This window comes from Taeniopygia guttata, chromosome 7, assembly GCF_048771995.1.
Source record: "Taeniopygia guttata chromosome 7, bTaeGut7.mat, whole genome shotgun sequence".
NCBI classification, from domain to species: Eukaryota; Metazoa; Chordata; class Aves; order Passeriformes; family Estrildidae; genus Taeniopygia; species Taeniopygia guttata.
The window spans coordinates 39,303,342-39,326,260 of record NC_133032.1 but is presented as its reverse complement, the minus strand read 5'-3'; the positions used below and the strand labels follow the sequence as shown (position 1 = coordinate 39,326,260).

Below are 22,919 nucleotides of genomic sequence, written 5' to 3'. Positions count from 1 at the left end.
AGGATTGTGAGTTGTGAGTGTTGCAAGCGAGGTAGCATGTTCCCACCCTGCAGATACCATTTGCTTGGGGGTTTTTGGTCAGAGCCTTAGGAGAAATACACAGTCCTTACAGAATACAGGGCCTATTGGCTTTTTTGTGTTGCATTTAGAGCTCATACTCCAGTGAACTCAGAGGGCTCTGCTCTGCTCTTCATTGTGGAAAACAGGATCTAAGATTCAGTAATAATTAAATGCAGGCTTCTCCTGTTTCACATGAATCTTAACTTTATAACTTTGGGTGGGTTTGGGTTTTAGGGAAACAAGAATGGCTTCGTCTTCCACAGCTTCAAGTAGTTTATTTCTGGTTTGTTTCTTTTATTTTTTCATCCTCTTCATTCTAAATATCAAATACAATATGAAAGGCTTTAATTTATATGCTTTGTACCATTTTTGACTTCTATAAAAAATGAATTGGTTTTATTCAAACTGTGCAGCCTAAATAACAAATATATAACATCACATTCAGAATAAGAAAACTTAGATCTTACATTTTAAATCAGATTCTTAGTATAATTAAGTAGCACTTCTTAACCTTTTCATTCTTAGAGCTTGAGACTACTAACAATTCTACTGCTTCCAAGAGTAGCCAAAGGAGATTTGGCCACAAGCTGTCAAAACAAGAAATTATCACAGCTAGAAGTATCTGCTTTCTTTGTATATGTTTGTTGAGTAGATGGGAACTAAAATGTTATGAAACAACTGCATTTTTCAAACCCACTATTTAAATTTGTATTAACATAAAAACCTTTAGTGTTTTGGCTGATGGTTTAGCTGTGTTTGGCAGAAAGTCATAGAAAGAAAATGCATAGCAGACTATTAGCATGTTCACTTCTCATTAAAGATGCAAAGGATTAAAACATTCTAAAAATACAACCAGTAACATTTTACTTGTAAAACAATGAAATGTGGGGGGAAAGGCTTTTACAATGGGAGCAGCTCTAAATAGCAGATGGTAGAGCCTATTTAGAAGAATTTTGTGTGAATCCTATGCTGAACAAAATGTGGAATTTAAGCTGTAGTTAAATGCAGTTAAAGGTCAGAGATCATGATCTCCAGAGACAATTGTTTGCAGTATTTTCAACTTCTTTTACGTACAGGAGGCATGTGCAATGCAAGAAAGTGGACAAATCACTGCAAAAAAAGGTTTTCTTGGCAACAGAGAAGAATTTACTGCTCCTAACAAAGACCAGCATACAAATGGTTTTGAAATTCAGATACAGACAACTGTTGGAATAAAGAACTGACAATAATAATTCGTCTCATATCAGCTGGTTTGTAGGGAAAGGATATAACGTAGTTTTTTTTTCTAGGAAGTTGTCCCTTTGTCACTGGAGTACTTTCATATGCATTCACACTTAGAATCTGTAAATTGAATTTTTAGTCATAAGCATTTACAGAACCTGTAGTTCATACATATTAACATGGCATGTCACATCCTGTGATGCTCTGTGGTACGGAATATCCCTTTGGCCAGTTCAGATCCATGTCCTGGACATGCTTCTCCCCAGCTTCTTGTGTACCTCCTTGCACACAGAGCACAGAAGAGTCTTTGACTTAGGATGAGCACTGCTGAGCAACAACCAAAAGCATCCAAATATCAATATTATTCTCATACTGAGAATAGTATGGCAAATACAAAATACAGCAGTCACTGGACCAGCAACTGAGAAGAAAATGATCTCTGTCCAGGTTAAACCAGGACACCTGTGCAGACATTGACATCTCTTCAGATTCTAGTAAAACTAATATTGCATATAGTATCTGCTGGTGGTGTGATTACTGATATCTTGGAAGTAGTTCTGCAGACTTCACTCAAGTAAGCAAGCTTTGTACATGTAACTGAGTAATATTAAACTTACACCTACAAATATTACTAACATGCTCTATAAGACAGCCTGTGACATTCTTTTTTAGCTCTCTAGACTAATTATCAAGCAACAGCTCTGATATGCTATGGGGCCTATGGATCTTCTCACAAACCATAATGGTTAGCATACTCATAAATCTTTGTAATACAAGGTTTTAAAAGAAGAAAAAAAAATAAAAGTGATATGAAGATACTGGCTGTAGCAGCACTGTGGTCCCAAGTTTGCAATAGGAGCTTGGGCTTTGATACCACTGACACATATTAAAATGTCTGTTCTAAAATTTATTGAAAACATACAGTTTTCTCTGGAAACAAATTGGGAATATCTGTTTTCACTGGTTTGGAAATGTAGCTTTGTTTTTACTCATGGACAACCTTGAGATGTGCCACTCTTCTGGACTAACTACAGTAATTTTTTCATTCCACAAATACTGAGAAGCCTACAATCAGGTTGCTTGTATAATGTATGCTGTATTTCTTGTTCCCAGTGAGGCCCATGCAAAACTAGAAAGCAATTTAATTTCCTTTATTTAAATGTACATAGTCCTAATGCTTTTGTATAAATGCACTAAATCTTAGTTCTAATTCATAGCCGTCTAATTTACTTATGAAAACCAAAAAGAATGGATGGACATTTTAAAACAAGGATATTGTACTCAGCCAATAGGTTTCAAATAGAATGGACTATTACAGTTGGAAGAAACCTACAACAACCAGCTAGTACAGCTGCCTGTCTTCTCAAGGGCTGACCAAAAATCCGAGTTGTTTTTAAGGTCACTGCCCAAATGTCTCTTCAAAACTTGGGACATCAACTCCCTCTCTAGGAGACCTGTTTCAGCATATGACCACCCTCCTGGTAAAGAAATGTTCCCTCATGTCTAGTCTGAACCTCTCCTGGCACAGCTCTGAGCCATTCCCACAAGTCTTGTCCCTGAGTCCCAGGGAGAAGAGCGCAGCACCTGCCTCTCCATGTCCATTGCTCAGGAATTGGTAAAAAGCCCCACGGTCACCTCTCAGCTGCCTTCTCTCCTAACCAGACAGGTCTAGATCCCACAGCTGCTCCTCCCAGGATGTGCCTTCTAGCCCCTCACCAGCTCAGCTGCCTCCTCCAGAGGACCTTCATGTCATTCTCCAGCTGCTGGGGCCCACTGCTGCACATGGACCACATGGTGAGGCTGCACCAATGGTGAGCTCAGAGGGACCATCTCCTTTTTGACTCCTACTGAGCAGCTGCCAACCAGCACCCACAGGCTGGGCATTGAAGATATAACAGCCATTGATGCTCCTATACAGGAAGTAAATTAAGAACACAAATGCAAATCCCCAGTCAGAAACTCAGGAAACACATCATTAGGCTAAACACAGGACTTCCTGTGTGTCATTCTTGCATAATTGGATCTGTAAGAGGAATTTGCTGCATAATACAAGAACTGCATCTCTTCATGGTCAACTGATCCTTGCCTGGGAGAGGTAAAAATCAAGCTCAGTCTCCTTCTAGGAAAACTCTCCCGATCTTTTATGAAAATGTCCTTACAGTATTGACTAGGCTGTGCATATGAGAAAATAAGGAGGGTCATTGTAAGCTGTTACGCAGAAAAAGGTTTAAAATCATTCAATATTCATGAAACCAGGAAACAGGATTATTTCTCTTAAAACACCATTGCCTGTACTATTAATAATCAGACATATTCACATATGAAAAATTAGTTTGTTTTCACAGAAACAAACTGTTCTTCTGGATGAAAAGAAACTTTTACACATAGATTTTCACATCCAAGACATTATTTAAAAATTAAGGACCTATTTGGAAAGTTAATGAGCATAAATGAAGGCCTCATCCAAAATCCGGATAGAAAAATTGTTTGAAATCACACTTTTTTTTTGCTGATCTATTATATTTTCTTCCCTAAGACATATAGTTTTCTGTTGAACATATTTCTCTTGCTTTATTGATGCTTCCCATGTGATCCATCCTATTTTAGCCAATGCCTTCATAATACTTTCTTTCATATTAGCTGTAGCATGAAGCATACATACACTGTAAAGACCCATTGGATATTTTTGAGCTAACTCCCGCTTTAATATAGAAGGAAAATCAAAGATGGTCTTAAACCCCAGTATCAGGCAAAGTAGTGAGTAAATAGTACAGGAGACTATGAGAGACTATTTCTCCATTGGATGGACAGTGGTCTCAGCAAAAGGCCATCATGTTTTTAAAGGCCGAATTCTAATCCTTAGGTACAGGTGACCAATGTAAAGATTGTTGAGACATAAGTGCGTAAAGGCTTGATGATCCTTGAGGGTCGCTTCCAACGGAGAATATTCAGTGATTCTGTGACACAGCGCAAGACTCTGGATCCGCTTGGAGGCAAATCGCGGCTGTACCTCGGCAATCCACCCGGTGGCGCCCGTTCCCCCCGAGGGCCCGGGCCCGCAAGTCGTAGTCAGAAAGTATTTCGACTCTGCAGGAGGAAAATTGCAAAACATCTGTAAAATAACTACTGCTTTAACAGAAATCCTGGAAAATAAAAAAATCCTGGTTAAATAAATGCATTTAGCCTTTACCTGAATTTTCGAGCCTAAAAATAAGAAGAATTTAGCCAGAACAAAATACAGAAGCAACTCCAGAATTCACTGGAAATGGTGAGTTTCAGACCAGCTGGTGGGACTGGAAACAATCCTGTGGGGGTGGCATTTATCAGTTAACCACTATACATTGCCAAGATGTCACATACAAAAACTAAAGAAAGCAATAGTACACCAACAAAAGAGAAAAAAAAAAAAAACTTTCACAATATTTTATTTACTTTAAAATACCTCTATGTAGTTAGGAGTACCCATTTCCCTCATTTATGCAGCATCGTTTCTTTTTCCCTTGTTGTAACCATTTATTAGCACCACTTGACAGTAGCACTGACTGGTGAAATCATAATCAGACATCTTGGGCTGCAGTAACAACTGATTTTGATGTATCCTATGACGCTATTTCTCCATTCTCTTGTGAGGACTGCTGTTCACTTGAGTAGATCTTGCTCTGGAAAGCAACACATTGAAGCAATTTTATAACTGAATTATTATTGATTAACTGATTCCCAGTGATGTACAAAGAGGGGAAAGACCACTCTGCAAGACAAACTGTATCACCCCAATCCTAACACTCTCAAACTGCTTTTAAATATCCTTTGAGAAATTGCTTTGTTGCAACCCATTATGCTGCTTTATTATGTAATTTGTGCATACTTTTTGGTAGTTATATGAGAAGGACAAGGTCACTTATTGCATCACTGAAATAGCTGAGTGTATATACTGAGGATAAGTTAACCTCTTTAATTTTTGAAAATATCCATGGCATCTCCGTCTTCTAATAAATGTACTACTTTTCTTTGTAGGCCTTGCTAATAAGGCTCACATCCATGTAAATACCTGCAATTTCACCAGATTGCAAAACACCAGGTTTGCCTTGTTTCTATGCCATTATCAATATTAAAGATTCTTTTCATAAAATATTAGAGACTTCTATTCAGTTAGTCATAAAGGCTGATGCCACTTTATGCCTCCTGAGTCTCAATCCATTAAGAATTGTCAGGTTTGAAATCAGTAATGGCTTTATTATTTGTCTCCTGCTTCTTCTTCAAGATCACCTGTCTCCTAATCTCAGACTATAGCAAGAATTTAGCATTTTGCTGAACAAGTAATATTGTTTGGAATTTAAGTAATGTAGATTCAGTAAGAAAAATATCTACATTTGAGGAAAAGTGGATTGAATTATGGATTATTGCTTATCTGTGAAGTTAAAATCCCAGATTTTGACTAACTCTGCAGAGCAAAATAAAGGTCTCACAAAAGAAAGCTTATATCTGACTTTTTTTATAACATAACTCAGCCTGCTTCTATTTATTGTGCAGAATTTAAATTTCTTATGTTAATACATTTAGATTCCCATGATTACACTTAGCACAGTTAAATTTAGAATGTGGTTTTTTGGAAGGTGCCATACATACAGCCTCTGCATTATTGTCCCTTCATAAAATAAGAAATAAATACAGTAAAATATACTCGTAATTTCTCATAATTTAAGGCACATTCATGGCCTTAGTTAAATAACTTAGTAGCATAGCTATCAAAACTATAGGTTCTTTTGTTTACTTTAGTAAATAAGCATGAATGCCAGTTTCATATGAGGAAATAATGCAGAGAAAAGCAAACACTTAACTTTAGTTCCGTAACCAACTTCTATGAGTTGAAAGTGAGAGGTGAAAACAAATACAGTGCACTCCTTTCAAAATCATTGATCTGTACTCCTCATTGCCAGTTCTAACATAACCGGTTACAGGTAATGTTTATTTTATGATAAAGAGTAATTCAAACAATTATCCAATTATCCAAAAATAAATATATGCAATTAACATTGATTATGGCCCTGAATCCAAATAGTGACGGACGGACAGACGGACAGAAGGAAGGAAGGAAGGAAGGAAGGAAGGAAGGAAGGAAGGAAGGAAGGAAGGAAGGAATGGAGGGAGGGAGGGAGGGAGGGAGGGAGGGAAAGGGAGGGAAAGGGAGGAAGAGAGGGAGGGGAAGGGAGGGAGGGAGGGATGGGGGGGAAGGGGAGGGAGGGAGGGATGGGGGGGAAGGGGAGGGAGGGAGGGAGGAAATAAAGGAAGGCCACAGATGACCAGAATAAACTGAGCCTGCATGTTACACCTTCTCAGAATTTCTGTCACAGCTCATTTAGACAACAGTTCTAGACTTTTAAAAGCCCAGTGCCATCTGAAGAGTCACACAGGATTTTTGAAGTGTGGATAAAATTGATGTTCAAAGCCTTGGGCTCACTGGTGCCTATCCACCTGGCATAATATTATATGCTTTATAAGGATCCAGACTGCTGGGTTTGGCCTCAGACTAAAATAAAGGTTAAATTATGGCTCTCCAACAATTTGTTTACTAATAAGTTTGGTGCTTTTTGCAGTGACTTTTCATCAGATGGGTAGTTATTATCCTGACCTGCAATATTGGCGACACTGATGCGGCTTTCTGTGCTCACCTTCACTCACGTGCTAAGAAATGGCAGTATTGTTGATATAGCATTTGGAAAAAATCCTGCACTGTGAGTTAAGTCTATTGCCTGTAGAAAAAAATGACATTATGACAAGGGGAAAAAATAACCGCTAATTCTATCATTCACTTAATCACAGTCTGCTTATTCCTTCTAACTTCTCTTGCACATCTGTTTCTGAAGTTGGCAAAATTGTTTTCTGTATTCTTTGCTTCCTCTATGTTGTATATACATATGGATTGATTTGGGAGTCCTCCAAATATGAAGTAAGGTAGCTTGTTTAACACTATACTAGATCAGCTATTTATTTTCTTTTTGCCTTCTTTTGCCAAATAAACACTTCTCTCCACTGGTACTTTATAATGAGGAAAAGGAGTATCCCATTAGAGCCGACAAATCAAGACTCAGGAAAAACCATCATCATTGTCAAAGTGAAAAAGAATAAACATGAGAAACTCGTGCCTTTATCACAGGGAAACACAGCTAATGGAAGAAAGCTTAGGAATAATGCAAAAAAAAAAAGGAAAAAATAATCTCATTTTGAATAAATGACCTCGATTTTGTAAAAAAAATATTGCATTAAAATTTATATCTATCTCAGCATCTTATCCAATGATTTGCAATAAAAAAACAGCCATACATACACATTCTTGGAGGAGTGTGCAGTTGTCTGTATGCATCCATTAAGGACATCAAAGCAGCTAGTACCACGCTGCTGGGAAACGTGCAAATGCCAGGAGACAGCAGCCTTCTTACCAATTGCCTACTTAAAATGAAACCTTTCTGAAACTATTTACAGTGCATGGCAATTGTTTCCTTTGTCTAGATGATTGCTAAAAGAATTTTTACACCTGAGTCTTGTATAAAGTCAATTTACCCGCTTAGATTTTAAGTAGTAAGCTAGTATGTTAGTTTGAATGCTTTGTGTTAAAGTATACCTTGAAGAGCTTCTGCTCCTGCCAAGGAAATTAATTTCAAGTGAAGATCAGAGTAAATATTTTAGAAATTATTTGGAACAAATTCTGTTAAGATATTTCTTTCCATAGCCCTAAGTAATTTTTCCTCCCACAGCATGCCTCTGTTTATATTGGGAATGATCTTTTGCAGATCTCAGAAACTCACAGCTCTCAAAAATACCTGTGCGGTTTTGCCTGCCTTCTTCCTTTGTCCTGGCACACATCTATCTCCTGCTGCCTTTCCAGTAAGGTTTACTTTCAACCTCTGCCATTCCTGGTTGTCACTTTTTTTGGCTTGAAAAAGACAGGAATAATTATGTAAGCCATTCATTGATTACTTTTTCTTTCATACTTACATGTCTGATGTTAATAGTTAGCATATATAAATTCCAGTGTTCTGTTACAGACTTCTTGTGAAATCCTAGCAATGGATGTGCCCAGGTCTGATGGACAGACAGACATTGATGGAAGTGTGTTCTGAAAGGGGGCAACTGTTTATCTCTGCTTACCCTGTATCTGGAGCCGCTGCTCCTGCAGAGGTGACAGTGCTTGCACCAGCATGGTCGAGAGACATAATTCAATTGTGCTTTCCCAAGGAAATGAGGCTCATACAAATGCTCTGCCAGTCCCATTGTTTACTGTCTTGACCAATTTCAACCCGTTTTGAAAGACAGATAGAAATCTGTGTTCCTGTAAGTTTCCTGAAAATCAGTGACTGTGCAAAAACAAATGCCCAAATAATAGTAACCATTTGAGTGATAAACACAGGGTGTGTAGGAGGGGAGATTACTAGATCTGAGCCTGAACAGACAGAGAGAGAAGTTGCTTGTTGTGACAGAGATGCTAACTGGAGATCCTGAGTGAGCAGTAAAAGCAGATAGCAAAAAAAATTGTTGGAGGTCTAGTTTGGTGGCCGTATCTTTCCAGGCATGAAGGAGAATAATAACAATTAATACTTTCAGTGAAGAAAAGAATGCAGGATGCATATGCTGTATATTCTGGTTGGAACAAACCTCCTGGCCAGGCAACTCTCATGGATTTACATTAGCATAACATACATTGTCCCCAGTCCTGGGAAGGATACCAAAGGGATCATGGGATAAACAGGACTACTGTGATAACAGAGGAATCCAAGGACAAAACCCCCTTCTTGATTGCTCTTTTTACTGAAAACTTGCATTGTGTACAAGCATCAATGTTCAGATTTCTTTTAATGACATCAATAAACACAAATTAAAATAGCTCTATGGCTAGTGGAACTACCAAAGCTTAGTTTCTTTTCCCTCTCCAGGAGGCCATATTACAGCTTTTGCTGTACTTAACAGAAGGTTATTAGGAGATAGGGCATGGAATCAATGCAGGGGTTATTACATTGCTTTTAGACTAAAGTATCTATTTTTTAAATTCAATTTCCTTGAACAAGTTGGATTTTTAAATAAGAACTAAGCTTACAAAAGACTAAATGTTTAATTTATAGAGACAAAAATATTCCTGGAATTAGTGACAAAATAAAAAAGATTCACTACCTTTTCACAGAATGAGGATTTAGAGAAAATATTTTTGATTTAATTTGCCATGCTTACAAAGCAACAGTTATGAAAATGACCTTTGGATTGAGATGCATAAGTAAAATCATTCTGTCAAAAATGCCAGCATTCTGAGAACAGGAATCTTAAATGAAACACCTCTCTAATCATGGGTCTCAAATTGCTCCTGTGTAACTTTTAGCAATGGCAATACAGATCAGTTCACAAATAGTGTTTATTATTGCATTGACTGTTAATCAAGTGATCTGTTGGAAAGCAACTGAAGTCAAAATATGTGGTGAGAGCTGGACGGTTGGGATGGATGGAGACGAAAGAGCTCTGGAGTCACGTCTCAGGGTATACGGTTTATGTGGGGCCCTGCTCGGAGCTGCCAGCCACAGCTCGAAGCAGGCCCCAGGGAGTGGGGGAGGGCGAGACAGCAAGAGAGTTCCAAGAGAGGGTCCAAGCGAGTAGGAGAAGGGGCTGGAGCGAGGGGTAGGAGAGAGAGAGAGACAGGGAGGGCGGCTGGTCTCCTGGGAACACCTTATCAAGGGGGTTTCAGAGGGCGGTGCGGAAAAGTACTTTGGGCCAATGGGATTACAGATACATCATACTTCAGGGGAGAGTTACAGGTGCAAGATAGACTCTACATTCTTGAGGAATGAGACAGAACACTTTATCTGACCCTTTGATTTGTCTGTGGGTCAAAAAAGGGAGTTACCTTCTATTAGGTACATCACTGTCCACCAGTGCTTAGCAACCAAGGTCTGCCATCTCAAAGCTCATCTTCATCTCAATCTGGCTTGCATTCTCTGCACTTTCCAAATCCCCCTCTAGGCAATCGTACTTATAAGGCCTTCTTATTTCATCTTCCCCAAGAAAAATACAAAGCCAGATTATCATAGTTGCTTGTGTGTACAAAATGAAGGACATCAAGCTTCTACTTCTTGTACGGTAGTAACATACACACTATTAAGGCACATAAGGAATTTATCAATTCAGAGACAAGAAGTAGGCTCTAAGTAATGATTTTTTACAGGTGAAAATTAATCTGGAACAAGAGCAGACATGAATTTAAACCTATTATTTTTAGTATGGTCATTAGGCCATCTATGAGAACATATTTATGTGATAGTTAATTCTGGAATAAGTAGTCTTGATTTGGCATGCCAGTTTATATGTATTAGGAACGATTTTATCAGTTTTCATATGTGGCATATTACAATATGTATTTGCCAACTTTGCTTGATTAGTTTGGATGCTCAGGTCAAGCACCTGTATTTGGTGAAGAACTTTGCTCAGAAAACAGCTCTAAATTTCTGTGAATGGAAATTGGTGAATACCTTATACTTCCTGAAAACAGGTTGCCAAACTGCATATTTTGGTAATAAAGATTAACTACTGAACCTTCGGTTTAATAAAAAATATTTCATGTCAGAGGTTGAGACAGAAAGCCTGCTTTCCTGAGTGGTTTTCATTTTCCTTAACTTAAAGAGTGACAACTTAATATCTCATTCATTTTGTGGTCCAACTTCTGCAGCAACTGGCTCAGGAATTGCATAGATAACTGCCTCCTTTGTCTACTGCCCTAATACCCCACCAAACTACACTAGAATAATAAGCTCATGAGAACAAAGAGGCCAAACTGATGTCACGCATGAGTTTTAGTCATGTTTATTCTTGGATCAGAGAGCTTGTCTGTGCAGTCTTGAAAATATTTTTTTGTTATAATAGTAAAATGTAAGGCCCATAATGTACTACAGGTTTATTCCTATAATATGTTAATTTTCAGTCCTTAGGCCTGCTCAGCTTCATGGATGAGTGACATTTAATTAGCTATCAATTTTGTAGCCCCTTTCAGAAAGATGAATCTTAGATTTTTGTCTATTCAGTTTTCTGAAAAATTTAAACTGTTGGAATACGAATCAAAGTTGTCGATTTCCCCTGCTCCCCTCCAAAAGTCTGCTCTTTCCTTCTTTCTTGGTTTATAGCTGCCACCCAGAATTTCGGTAGCCAAATGCCTCTTTTTTGGCCATCCAAATCCCTACTGCCCTGCAGTGTTCTTAGACATACACATCAATGTGTAGCTTTCTTTTGTGAGGAAGCCCTTATGCACATAAGCAACCCCAGTACTGTCCTCTGGTGTGGATTTTCAAACACTGACAAAAAATCTGGAATTTTGAGTGGCTGCACTTACTATTCTGCATACATCTTAACATTCACAGGAATTAGATGATCTTTCACTCAAACCATTCTGTGATTCCATATAACTGAAACAACAGAATGTGATGACAGCTCAAACAGATCAGATTAAAGGGGATGTCATGAACACCAATTCATGTCCACTCAAATTAAGAACATATGGGCAGGTGTGGAAGATTTAATTTCCAGGGCTGACTGCATCAGCCAAACTTTCAAGACCTAAGCTGTTTAGTGCTCTAGTTGTGCTGGGATTTCAACTTAGTCCTAGTTGAAATACAACTAATATTTAGGCTTGAGAACAAAAAGCCTTATTTCTCAACTTCCTCAAATTGTGTAGGAAGCTTAGTCTGGCTAGGCCAAGGAACCTGCACCCCCTCACCCCCCAACTTATTTTGGTTCCATTACCTTCAGTGCACATAGAAGACAGCCAAGGAATCTATAGATGCTGCTGACCACAACTGAGGAGGTCAAGGTAAGTCTCAGACAACCGTAAGAAGTAACTTAGTAACTAATCAACAGAGACTGGAAAAATATTAGTAAAAAATAATGCATAACTCAAGGTCTAACAGCAAAAGCATATACTTTTGACAGAAAATTAATGCTTGGTAAGAATGGGTTCACAAGTTCAGTGAATCGTTATTAAACATCTTTTCTTAATAAATGCTCACGAAGGAAAAGACTATTGAGGACTTGCTTAATGATAGGTTTCAAATATAACTATGGGAATTCTTTACTAGCAGTTTCCCTGACATCATCTAGACCTCTTGACTGAAGAACTATAATGATACTATTCAGTTACCTCTTCAAGTTGTCTGAGACTTACCTTGATCTTCTCTCTTGCGCTCATCAGCATCTACAGAATTTGTCTCTGTCTTCTGTGTGCACTGAAGTATACAGAATGAGATCATTTCAGGTTAGTCTGCAGTGGAAAATTGCCTGTTGTAGGAAGTTTGTTCTTACTCTTAAACAATGTTCAACGCTGGAAAGTCTTGTTGAACTGCCTCTACCAACACTGATTTTTGAGAGCAGATAGTGCATAGCGTAGAGATCAAGCCTTTTTAATAATTCTTTGCCATTACTCCAGCTTTTTCATAGTGCTTTCACAAAGCACAGCCTTTTAAGAAGCAAGTACACCTATCTGCCTTCTTTGAAGAAGAACCCTTGCCAGTGAAGTAGGTGAAAAAATTTAATGGTGCGATAAACCACTGCAGTTGAGCATGGGGGTCACCTCCAGTCAAATTTGTATGAGCAAAAACCAACTTAAAGCAGAGATATAGTTTAATAACCAGGATGTGACTTGGACTCAAGTGCTTCAGTCTGCAGCTAGTCTGGCAGAGGGAGCACAAACTCCAAAAGGCAGGGTCTGCTCAGTCCGAGGCCATCTGTCCGAGCTGCCTTGCTGTGCAACCGGGCTGTGAGGCCATGCCTGCCCTCGCAGCCGGGCCCCAGCGCAGGCCATTTCTGCTCACCTGCAGGCAGGGCCCCGGTGCAGGCCCTCCAGCGTCCTTCCCTCACGGGCCCGGTGCGGGCTGCGGCGGCCCGAGGGCGTGCGGAACGGCGCCGGGCAGCCGGGCAGCCGAGGGCAGCCGGGGCGCCGGACAGCCTCGGCCGGGCCGGCTCTGGGTCCCCTGAGGGCACCGGGCGGGGACGCTCCGCCGCGCTGCCCTCAGAGCCGCGGGACAGTGCGCGGCTGGAGCCGCCCTGGGCTCGGCAGGCGTGGAGGCCCGGAGCGACCTCTGGCGTGCAGCTTCTCCTCTGAGGTGTGACGCTGTCAACAGCCGGCTCGGCTCCGATGTGTGCGCTGTCTTCAACTGATGGAAATTACAGCCACAGCCGAGTGTGGGCAGAGGGCCACTAATATGGTGAAGTCAGAGAAAAGATGCAGGGTCTTGCCATGGAGGAATACCATTAGAGGTATTCCACTATTTGCCCTTTCTAATTATTTTTTTTTTTAATAGCTGATTAAAATTTTTCCTAAACTGCTAAAGTACAACAGGAAATAATATTGAATTAAGTATGTATAGTCTGCTAAAAATCCTGGGAAAAGCATTGAGGTTATTTTTAACTCTTGCACTTCATGAACATACACAATCTTTTATGAGATGCATAAAATGCAGCTGTATTTATAGCTGCTGAGTATGAGTTGATGTAGACATTCAAGACTAGACACTGAATGTTTCTGGCTGTTTTTTATTTATCTGTTTATGTTAAAACAATAACACAAGAAGCATCAAAGTGATCTTTATTGATTTCTCTGATCAAAATGTGATCAGAAACTTGAATTTTCAGAAGCTAAAATTTGGATGACATAATTTAAGAATAGTGCTTGTTATAGTCATAAAAAGTTCAAACACAATACACCTTTCCCACTTATGATAATTCTTATGAGCTTTCACAGAAACACAAATCAGTCATTTTACCATGCCAGGAAGTGATTTAGGTGGCTTTGTCATAGAGATCTCTGTAGTGGATAGTAATAAATTTATGCATTTTTAGCTTTCAAACAAAGAAAGTTAATATAATGTGGAGGGAGAGAAGGGAAAAGGTACAGGAAAGGCTAAGACTGTGGAAGTTTTGTGTTGTCAACACACGAATGCCCGATTTCTACTATTCTAGTTACATTAAGTATCTTTTTGTTACATTTTTTTTTGGCCTAAGATATCCCCAAATATATAACAATAAATGTAGGGTGTTTAGAATTTTCAGTAGTATGGAAAAGTCCTTTTCATGCTTGCTTTCCTGCAAAGAAATATTAGTTACTTACATAAAAAACAGCAAAAACCAGCATGAGATTTCCATACTACATGTTGCAGTCTTTTCAGAAACACTAAAAAATATTCAGGTTCATATTCAGATAGTTGCAATAATACTCTCTAGATCCATAGTTCAGCTTTCTGTAGTCCTGAAAGAAGCCTGATCTTTATTTGGGTTATGTTGTGACATTCATGGTGATAATGTTCCGAGGGTTCTAAGATAGTGCAAATAGATGTGACATCAAACAGATGATGCAGAAAATATGATCAGATTAAGAAATAACAGATTAGCAAGAGATTCTGAAGACATGGCGATAAGATAATAACATTTTTTTTTTTTAACGGCAATAGTATTGCACTTGGGAATATGATCTCTGAACTCTCTGACAAACTGTATTATTATAAATTCCTAGAAAACTATTAGTTTAGGGAATGTGTACTTCTTTATCAACATATACAACTAATCATGGTTCAAAACTATTTCTAAGAAGCTTTTTTCTAATATTTTGAAGGTGGAACTTTACAGGATTTAGAATAACAAGCTTATGATTTCAGCTCTTAGTTCTGTCTATTTCAATCCTTGTCCATAAAAAGGACATAATCATTAGTATTTTTTTAATTTAAGAGTTACTGTTCATAAGGCAATGTATGAATGTAACTTTTAAGGGCCTTTGTATATTTTACCTTTAAAAATAGCTCTCATTTAGAATAGCATTTATGATGTTGGTGGGGGAAATTAAATATACTAATGGGTTGATTCCGTTAGGCTAAGGACATTCTTGGACATTAGACCTGTGTCCTCTGTATTTCCTTCAGTTAGTGGCATTGTTGTAAAAGTCATTAACTCAATTGCTGAAGAGAAGTGTTAGTGCATTTATCCTCCAGCTTAGGTTTTTTTTTTTTTTTTTTGCAGTAATCTTGGCTCTGTTTTACATATTTTCTGCTTTATGGTTGCATCACCAAGGTCTTGAAATATAGAAATGTGTTTATAATTTCTTTAGGAACATGGCAAACACAATAAGGATAAACTACGAGAAGAGCTAGAAGCTGAAGAATCTGAACTGTGTAAGCAAAACCAGGTTCTGCCTTGAAACGATAGGCTGTGCAGGCATATGAGACTTTAATTAAATAAAACTTGAACAGCATGTGTCTCTTTAAAAAAAAAAAAGAAAAAGCCAGGAACCCAACCACCCAACCAACCAAAAAATCTTTGCTCTGTCACAGTATTGGTGTTCTGCATTATTCTGTTTTAATATATAAAAATCACCTGGACAATATGCATAAATTTGATGTAGCCTTAAAGGTAGCCAACTGGATGGTGTTTTATGGATAAAATTATTAAAAGTACACTAAAGACAACATAATTAATAGCCTACATGCAATCTGAAAATATGTATACTGACAAAATAATTTGCCACAGGTCTTTTTGGTGCATACAGCACTATATATTCAGTAGTAATATGCTGTATTTTAAATTAAGTTCATGGGCAATTAACTAAGACTGTGCTGAAATTTTTGCAAGAGCTCTTAATCCTTGTGACCTGGCCAGTTCCAAGTTGGTTAATTACATAAGATTACTTCCTGCTTAAATATAGTTTGATAAGAGATGCCATCGCTTCCTCTCCTAAACTATTGTGTAGTCTTGTCTGCTATGTAACAGCTGTTGTGTTCCACCCTGAAAGAGCTTCTTTTCACTTTTGGGTGCAATTACTACAGATCTACACTAAATTTTGAGGTAGGCCTTTTTGCATCCTTGTGGTTAAAGAAGCAACTGGGGAAAAAAGCCCCACACGACATCCTTTGATCAGAGAAAACTAACCGTAGTTTTGTTCCATAAGAAGAGACCTTTGTAGGTATAAGAAAATTAACCAAGTTGTTACATAAGGTATTTTATAGACTGACACAGGGAAGGGAAAATGCCAAATATGCCTAAATAGTAAAAAGCATCAATTTTTTGGAAGAAGATAAAAACTAACTTTTTGCAAGTTAGTATTTAACAATTAACAATTTGCAAGTTAGTATTTCCTTGCTTCAATTCTTCTAAAGCACCTAGTGAAAAAATTATACGAAACTAATCCCCGATTCTTTTGTTTTTATGTATGTCTTTTAGACACTTTAATTTGCAAAGATTTTGATAGAACAATGTGAGCTGTCATGGTAATCAAAGATTTTCAATACCTTATTTGCTAACATTGCTGTCAATGAGGTTGGTGCTTTTCCAGTCAAACAGGAAAACCTAAGTATTTTCTAATGTAGAGGTAATTTATTGCCTGACTGTAACATTTAAAATTACCTTGTTTTTTTCATTCATTCCAAGGGTAAATAAAACATCCTGGATATATGTCCCAAACAACTGGCAGTTGAAAGCACCCTTGTATTTAAAATCCAACATTGACTCTGAGTACAAGTCAGAGCCAGATATTTTAACTGTAAAATTTAAGAGGAATGTCAGTACAGAAGGGACCTAGTGAAGAACATTATTTATCTCTCTACTTTCAAAGGGTTAGTATTTTAATTGTTTAGATTGAGCTGGCATTTCTCACTTTTAGAGATTTAATTGGTTAATAAAAATACTATTTTTGATCATAGACATGAAAGAGATGCTGGAGGAGCTATGGAAGGCAAGGTTGGGGTATGAGAGACTGCTGAAATGGGATTGGCAGAACAGATCGCAGATTTCTCTATCATTTAAGATGAGCAGAAGTATCTGTTAACAATTTATGAGTGAAGGGAAATAACACATAGTTGCTTTCACCTCTCTCCCAGTGAGATGTGTTCTAAGAAGAGTGCACTTCCTATGCAGTGTATTTGGTAAGTTGTCTGTAACATAGGCTGATGCAGAAGATCCTTAAGGAAGATTTCTAGGCTTTTATAGAGTGTATGAAGTCTAGATTCTTGCAGGCTAGATTCTGTTCCATCTTTCAGAAGTTCTTACTTTGGTACTTCAGATCTGTGTTTTCTGCACAGCAGTCACCAGTTGTGACTGCTCTGTGAATTAATTTAGTTCAGCACCTTTGCAAAACTTTAAAACAAAATTTCCCTACATACTGATTTACAACAATTACACAGCATTTCTTAATGAAAGCAACTTAGTAATGAACATATCAATCCAGTTGCAGAACTATTAAATTATTTTTATACTTTTAATAAATTTATGTTTTTAAAGATTTGTTGGCCTTTTGTACCTACACCCTCATTCATTGTAGTAGAAGTAGATACTCATTTGACCACTCCAGGATGGCATAATAAAACCATGTCTACAAGAGCATAAAGCCAGGGGTACTTAGAGATCCTAAATTGTAGAAATAGCTGTCAGAGAGTGGTAGCATAACCTCTGCAAATGCTTACAAGTATCTGTGATGACAATGAACCTCCTAAACACTAATTCAGCAAAAAGGCTTTCAATATTTTTGAATGTAATGTTTTAAAAACAGATTGAACATCACAAGTGAATGATATATTCAGGATTTTGTGAAAATCAGCTTTTTAATTTTTTTAATTAATAGTATTCATTAAATGCTAACTATTTCAATGCTTCATTGGGGATGGACTAGCCCTACTAGCCTTGTAAAAATGATATTTTTGATTGATGGTAACATTCCGCTGGTCCTTACAATGTGGCAAGTCAGTTTTAATATATTTTATGACAATAAAATGCATGCTTCACAAATAGTGTACAGAACACCTGTTAGGAGAATTTTATAATATAGTTTCTAGTCCTTAGTGAATACTGCATAGCCTTTTAAAATACTTTCAAAGACTTTTTGTTTGTTTAGGTGTATAAGAAGGTCTGTCTAGAACAGATCCTGTTACAAGATCACAGTTTGGAAATGTTGTGTAGCCTCACAAACAGCTGGATTGCTACAGAGGAAGGGCTGTAAACCTGTGCTGCTAGCCTGTGCATAGAGGTGCAGAAGAGAGAAAAATCTTAAACTGTCTGTGCCTCTGGAGAGATCATGACAGTGAACTCTTCCTCTGTGGTCCCACAGGAATTTTGGATTTGACCTTCCAGACATTTTCGCATGGTACGTAAATGGCCCTTGTGACAGCAGTGTAGTTATTCAAATGTGAGGTTACATGTCTGTAAATACGGTGCTTATTTTATTCTTTTTTTTCCCGATTCAGCAGTTAAGATTATGAATGCATTGGTGCATGCAGCTAGTTTAAAAAAATATGATGATAGGGTCAAAAAGCATAGCAGAAAATACTAAGGGAACTACAGAACTCTAGCATGGTGTATTTTTTAATGGTATTTACACTGGAAGCCTGAAAATGCAAAGGCTAACTGTATTTGTAAATAATTCATCATGAAAAGGAAGAAAAAGAAAAAAGAATCTTGGTTTTGTAGTACATGTGCTGCAGTTTGAATTTGCATTTTTTAAAATTGAGAAGTCTATCTTTCATACTGCCTGATGGAGAACAGCCAAATTTGAAAGCTAGGGATCTTTCTGATGTAATAGTTAATCACTTTAAATGCATCAGTAACGTCCACTAACAACAGCTTCTGTTGAATAAGCATATTAAAACAAAGGAATTGTAATATATTTTTGTAGTAAAACTGATTTGTTTGTGACTGGTGGAAAAACTGTAACTTTATAAACATATTTTGGTGTAGAGTATAAAATATTACATAGCTACCTAAGACTACATTCAATAGTTGACCAAAAACCAAATTAATATTCGGCACAATGAGAAAGATATTTTTCATATTTTGATGACAAATATAACCCAGTAGTGTAAATTTGGATGGTTGACTGAACTTTGTGAAGAGAAATATGTGTTGGGATCTGTTGTTCTGTGCTCACAGATTAAATTCTGTCCTGCTGAGCATTAGAGACAATAAAGATTACATCACATTGTCCAAACATATACACATTTTTATTTGTCACAAGATACTATAGTTCCTCTTACTAACAACAACAACAAAAATTTACTATGGTTATTTAGAGAGGTTGTAATAATACAATTTCTATTATTATTAGAATTTCTTTTAAATGTTACAAGCAGCAATATTAAATATGCACCAAACATCCACTAAATTTGATAGTGAATTATCTAAATCTATTGTTTGTTTCCCCTTACAAAACTCTGTTATCTCATGACTGACAGTGTTGTTGCATTGAAAAATATGTGAGCTTTTGATGGATAACATTCTGAGCAAAGCAGCTGCTTATACTATCTGTACTAGTTCTTACCCCACACTGTTTTTTAGACCATTATTGGTAAGTTTTGAGGTTAGAGAGGTGCTGACCCAATCAAACATGTACAGAGCTCAGCCTCTGAGTTAATTAAATGTGGGTTAATACTATATTATAAGGAAATCGTTGTCCTTATTACAGTTATTAGGTAGTTAGTCAAATTATAGCTTCAAAGGAATGCAGAGCATGGAGAATTTGGGACTAAATTATGTATTTGAACCTTAGGCCAGCTTTTGCTGTTGAGACAGTTTGCTGCTTAAAGAAATTGTGTGTCATTGAAATTAAATGCCTTTCTGGGGATGGAAGCTTCCATTTTTTAATGAAATTACTGAGTGTGTTGTAGTGAAATGATTAAAATCTGTATTCTGGGAATGCAGTGGACAAAAAAAAAAAAATCAATAAATGCTAGGAAGCCTTTGCTGCTGGATGATGTGAATCCTTGGAATGAAATAGCCTTGTACAAAAATCATAATTAAAAACATATCAGTACATTAATGTATTTAGCATGAGTCTCATGAGACATCATCTTCACTAATTTTTAGCATAAATTTTACTGTGTAATGAGAAGCTTTTTTTCCTCATATCCGTATTAGGCAGTGTTTTTGCCCTTCCCCCAATGCTCCTGCACTGCAATCATTGTGCTTGCACTTATTATGTTACAAATGACCGAGGTAAGGCTGACATTCTCGTTGCATGCAGAAGGACCTAGTCTGCCAGGCTTTTTTTTTTTTTCCCCTAATGAAGCAGCTTTGTGAAATCTTCCCATGTGTTAATACTAATGAAGATCCTCCAGCACAATTAAAATCGCAGCCAGTGACTGAAGAGAAAACAGAAGACAATGGCACTTTTCTATATGTGCATATTTCTTTATGCATAGATCAACTTTATTTAGAAATATTGTTGATTCCTAAAATGCTTATATGTAGTATTTAATAAGGTTAACAAGCTGTACATATTCTTGAATTCTGCAAGTATGTTTTTACCAACTCATAGTGAAATCACTTCGATTTTCTTCATTGCACTGTGGTTTAACTTTATAGTGTTATGGTTTGTAGGGAGCAGTCATTTGGCTCTTGCACTGTACTTGAGTTTGAGACTATGCCAAAGAAAGAAGAAAAAAAAAAAAAAGGAGGATACCATGTGTGTCCTGTGAAGGGTTGGTGTAGGGAAGCACAGCTTTTAATTTTCGACAAATAACCTCTATGGGTTGTTTCAAGCAAGGCGAGAAGATTTGTATTTTAAAAATGTAGTTTTAATTTTACTTTAATTTATTTTTATTTTTAATTCTTGTGTCAATAGCTGGTGAGTGTTAATAGTGTTAATACTTCCCCTTGATTTTAATTTAATTCCGCCACCTTTGTTGCTTTCTTTACTTGAATTTATCGAGTAGTTAAGAACTCAAAAGTTGAACGTTGCTTCTTTAAAATGTCTCCTCTTTTAGAAATGGATCACCTTATTTTTTTGTTTCGTAGACGTCAGTTGTCTACAGCACAGATTCTATTGTTGCTTCATTAATTTTTTTAACCTGAACTTAATCTGTAGGTTCTTAAGGTGGGCAACTTTGTTTCTCCCCCGAACGATAAAGTCATCATTAAAAAATGACCCAGGGCGGGCTGGAAGTTTCCGTCGCGGTGTGAAGAACGTGGGCTGTTCGGAACTTTTCCCCGCCGAGGGCGGGCGCGGGTTCCACAGCGAGATCCGCGATCCCGCCGCCGGCCCGGCCACGCCGCCGGCCCCGCGGGGAGCGCCGGCCGTGACGTCACCGGGGCGCGGGGTCCGCGACCCCCTCCGGTGTCCCGCCGGCTGGGGGCGGCCGCCGCGCGCGCCGCCGCCCGCGCGCGCCCCCGCCCGGCTCCGGGGAGCGCCGGGAAGGGCTGGCCCGGCGCGCGCCGCCCGCACCGCCGAGGGGAGAGAGCGCGAGAGGGAGAGCCGCGCGCCCCGCGCACCGAGCGGCGGAGCTTCTCCGGTGAGCGGCTGGGCTGGGATGGTGTTCTGCCGCGCCGAGGCTCCCGAACCCGAGTAGCGCCCGCCTCGCCGGCCGCGTCCCCGCCGGTGCGTATCGCCCCTTTGTTGTGTGGGCCAAGCGCGAGTCCCGCTGCGGGGCCCTGCCCGGGCAGGGCTGCGGGCGGGAGGCGGAGTGGCTGCGTGGAGGTGAGTCCCGGGGAAGGGTCGGGGCCGGGGTGTCTGCAGACGGGACGGCCGCGTTCCGAGCGATTTTAAACTTTGTTCATGGCCGCACGCCCGTGCCTTGGCCGGGCGGCGCCGGTCACGTCTCTGCCGACAGACGCCCGCAGCCTCCGAGGCGGCGCGGCGACTGCTAGCGGCCACCGGGCGGCTCTTTTGTGTGGCGCTGTGTGGTACGCTCCGCTCGCGGCGGCCCTCCCGCCCCGCTCCCCTCTTGGCGGCGGGCGCTGCCTCGCTCCCCTCGGCCGGGGCTGTCAGGGCGGGCGCGAGGCGGGGCCGCGCGGAGCAGCCGCGGGGCAGCGGTCGGAGCGGGCGCTGCCCCTCCGCGGGCGCTGCCCCTCCGCCCCGTGCAGCCTCCGCTCCCGAGCGCGGTGAGCAGGCGCTCCCTCCCTCCCTCCTTTCCGCGGGGCGCGGCGCGGGCCGGGAGCGGGCGCCGCTCCGCACACCCGGCTCGCTGCGGGCCCCCTCTGTCCGCGGCTTTGTGCGTGTCCCGTCCTTGTAAAGAGAAACAAGCAGCTGCAGCGCTGGGCTGAGTTGTTGAAATTTATCCCTTTGTGTATATTACAATATCCTCCATTTTTCTGCCCTCTAAACAACAAGCCTTTCGCCATCTTGGGCAAATTTTTATTCCAAAGTCTGACCGTCTCTTTTAGGAGGGAATGAGTAGAAAACCTGAAAGCACTTCTGGATAAGCATTAAAGTTTATAAGGGACAGATAGTGACGTCATGTAAAGTTTAAGGGGATTTTTGTCCAAGACTCTGTGCTTTCCCCTGGAATCCCTGATCTAACGTGTTGTAAACCGCACTTTAAAGAGAAAGCTTTCTAGTTGAGCGCGCACGTACAGGGGACACTGTGAATATGCTTCTTTATCTGGTGTCTGGTTTCATATCAGGAAAACAATTGTGCCCCCCACCCCCCCGCCCCCTTTTTTTTTTTTTTTTTTTTTTTTCTGCCCTGGCCTTCGGAATGCTTAACTGTTGGGTTATTTAAAATAACGTTCTGAAGTTACTATGTTAAATAACAAATTATCTGGAGATGTGCATTGGTTTTGTTTATGGAAAGTATTAATCTGATGTGACGTTTACGTGAAACACTTGGTACAGAATCTTGCCTGAGAAATAAACAGTGTCTTTTTGG

General features: G+C 39.4%; 1 protein-coding gene and 1 long non-coding RNA gene across 21 annotated transcripts in view; one reads left to right on the top strand and one right to left on the bottom strand.

Moving 5' to 3' along the window:
- Nucleotides 1-315: 315 nt before the first annotated feature.
- On the bottom strand, nt 316-13,396 carry LOC115496050 (uncharacterized). 3 transcript variants are annotated; one of them, XR_003961447.4, is made up of 6 exons: nt 13,116-13,396; nt 8,100-8,212; nt 6,911-7,031; nt 4,724-4,940; nt 4,472-4,586; nt 316-4,368 (listed from the first exon to the last, which is right to left on the bottom strand). It is a non-coding gene; the product is annotated as an uncharacterized lncRNA (long non-coding RNA). The 3 variants fall into 3 exon arrangements; XR_012056887.1 differs by having other exon boundaries at nt 6,951-7,031; XR_012056886.1 differs by lacking the exons at nt 4,472-4,586; nt 4,724-4,940; nt 6,911-7,031; nt 8,100-8,212.
- Nucleotides 13,397-21,428: 8,032 nt separating this feature from the next.
- BAZ2B (bromodomain adjacent to zinc finger domain 2B) overlaps nt 21,429-22,919 on the top strand; it is a 112,046-nt gene continuing 110,555 nt past the window's right edge. For 14 of the 18 annotated variants that reach the window (XM_072931826.1, XM_072931817.1, XM_072931825.1 and 11 more), the window contains exon 1: nt 21,510-21,649. The gene's annotated coding sequence lies outside the window, so the exon portion shown is untranslated. Of the gene's footprint in view, nt 21,749-22,919 lie in introns of all 18 variants that reach the window. The other 4 variants (XM_030278241.4, XM_072931812.1, XM_072931813.1 and 1 more) reach the window with 4 other exon arrangements.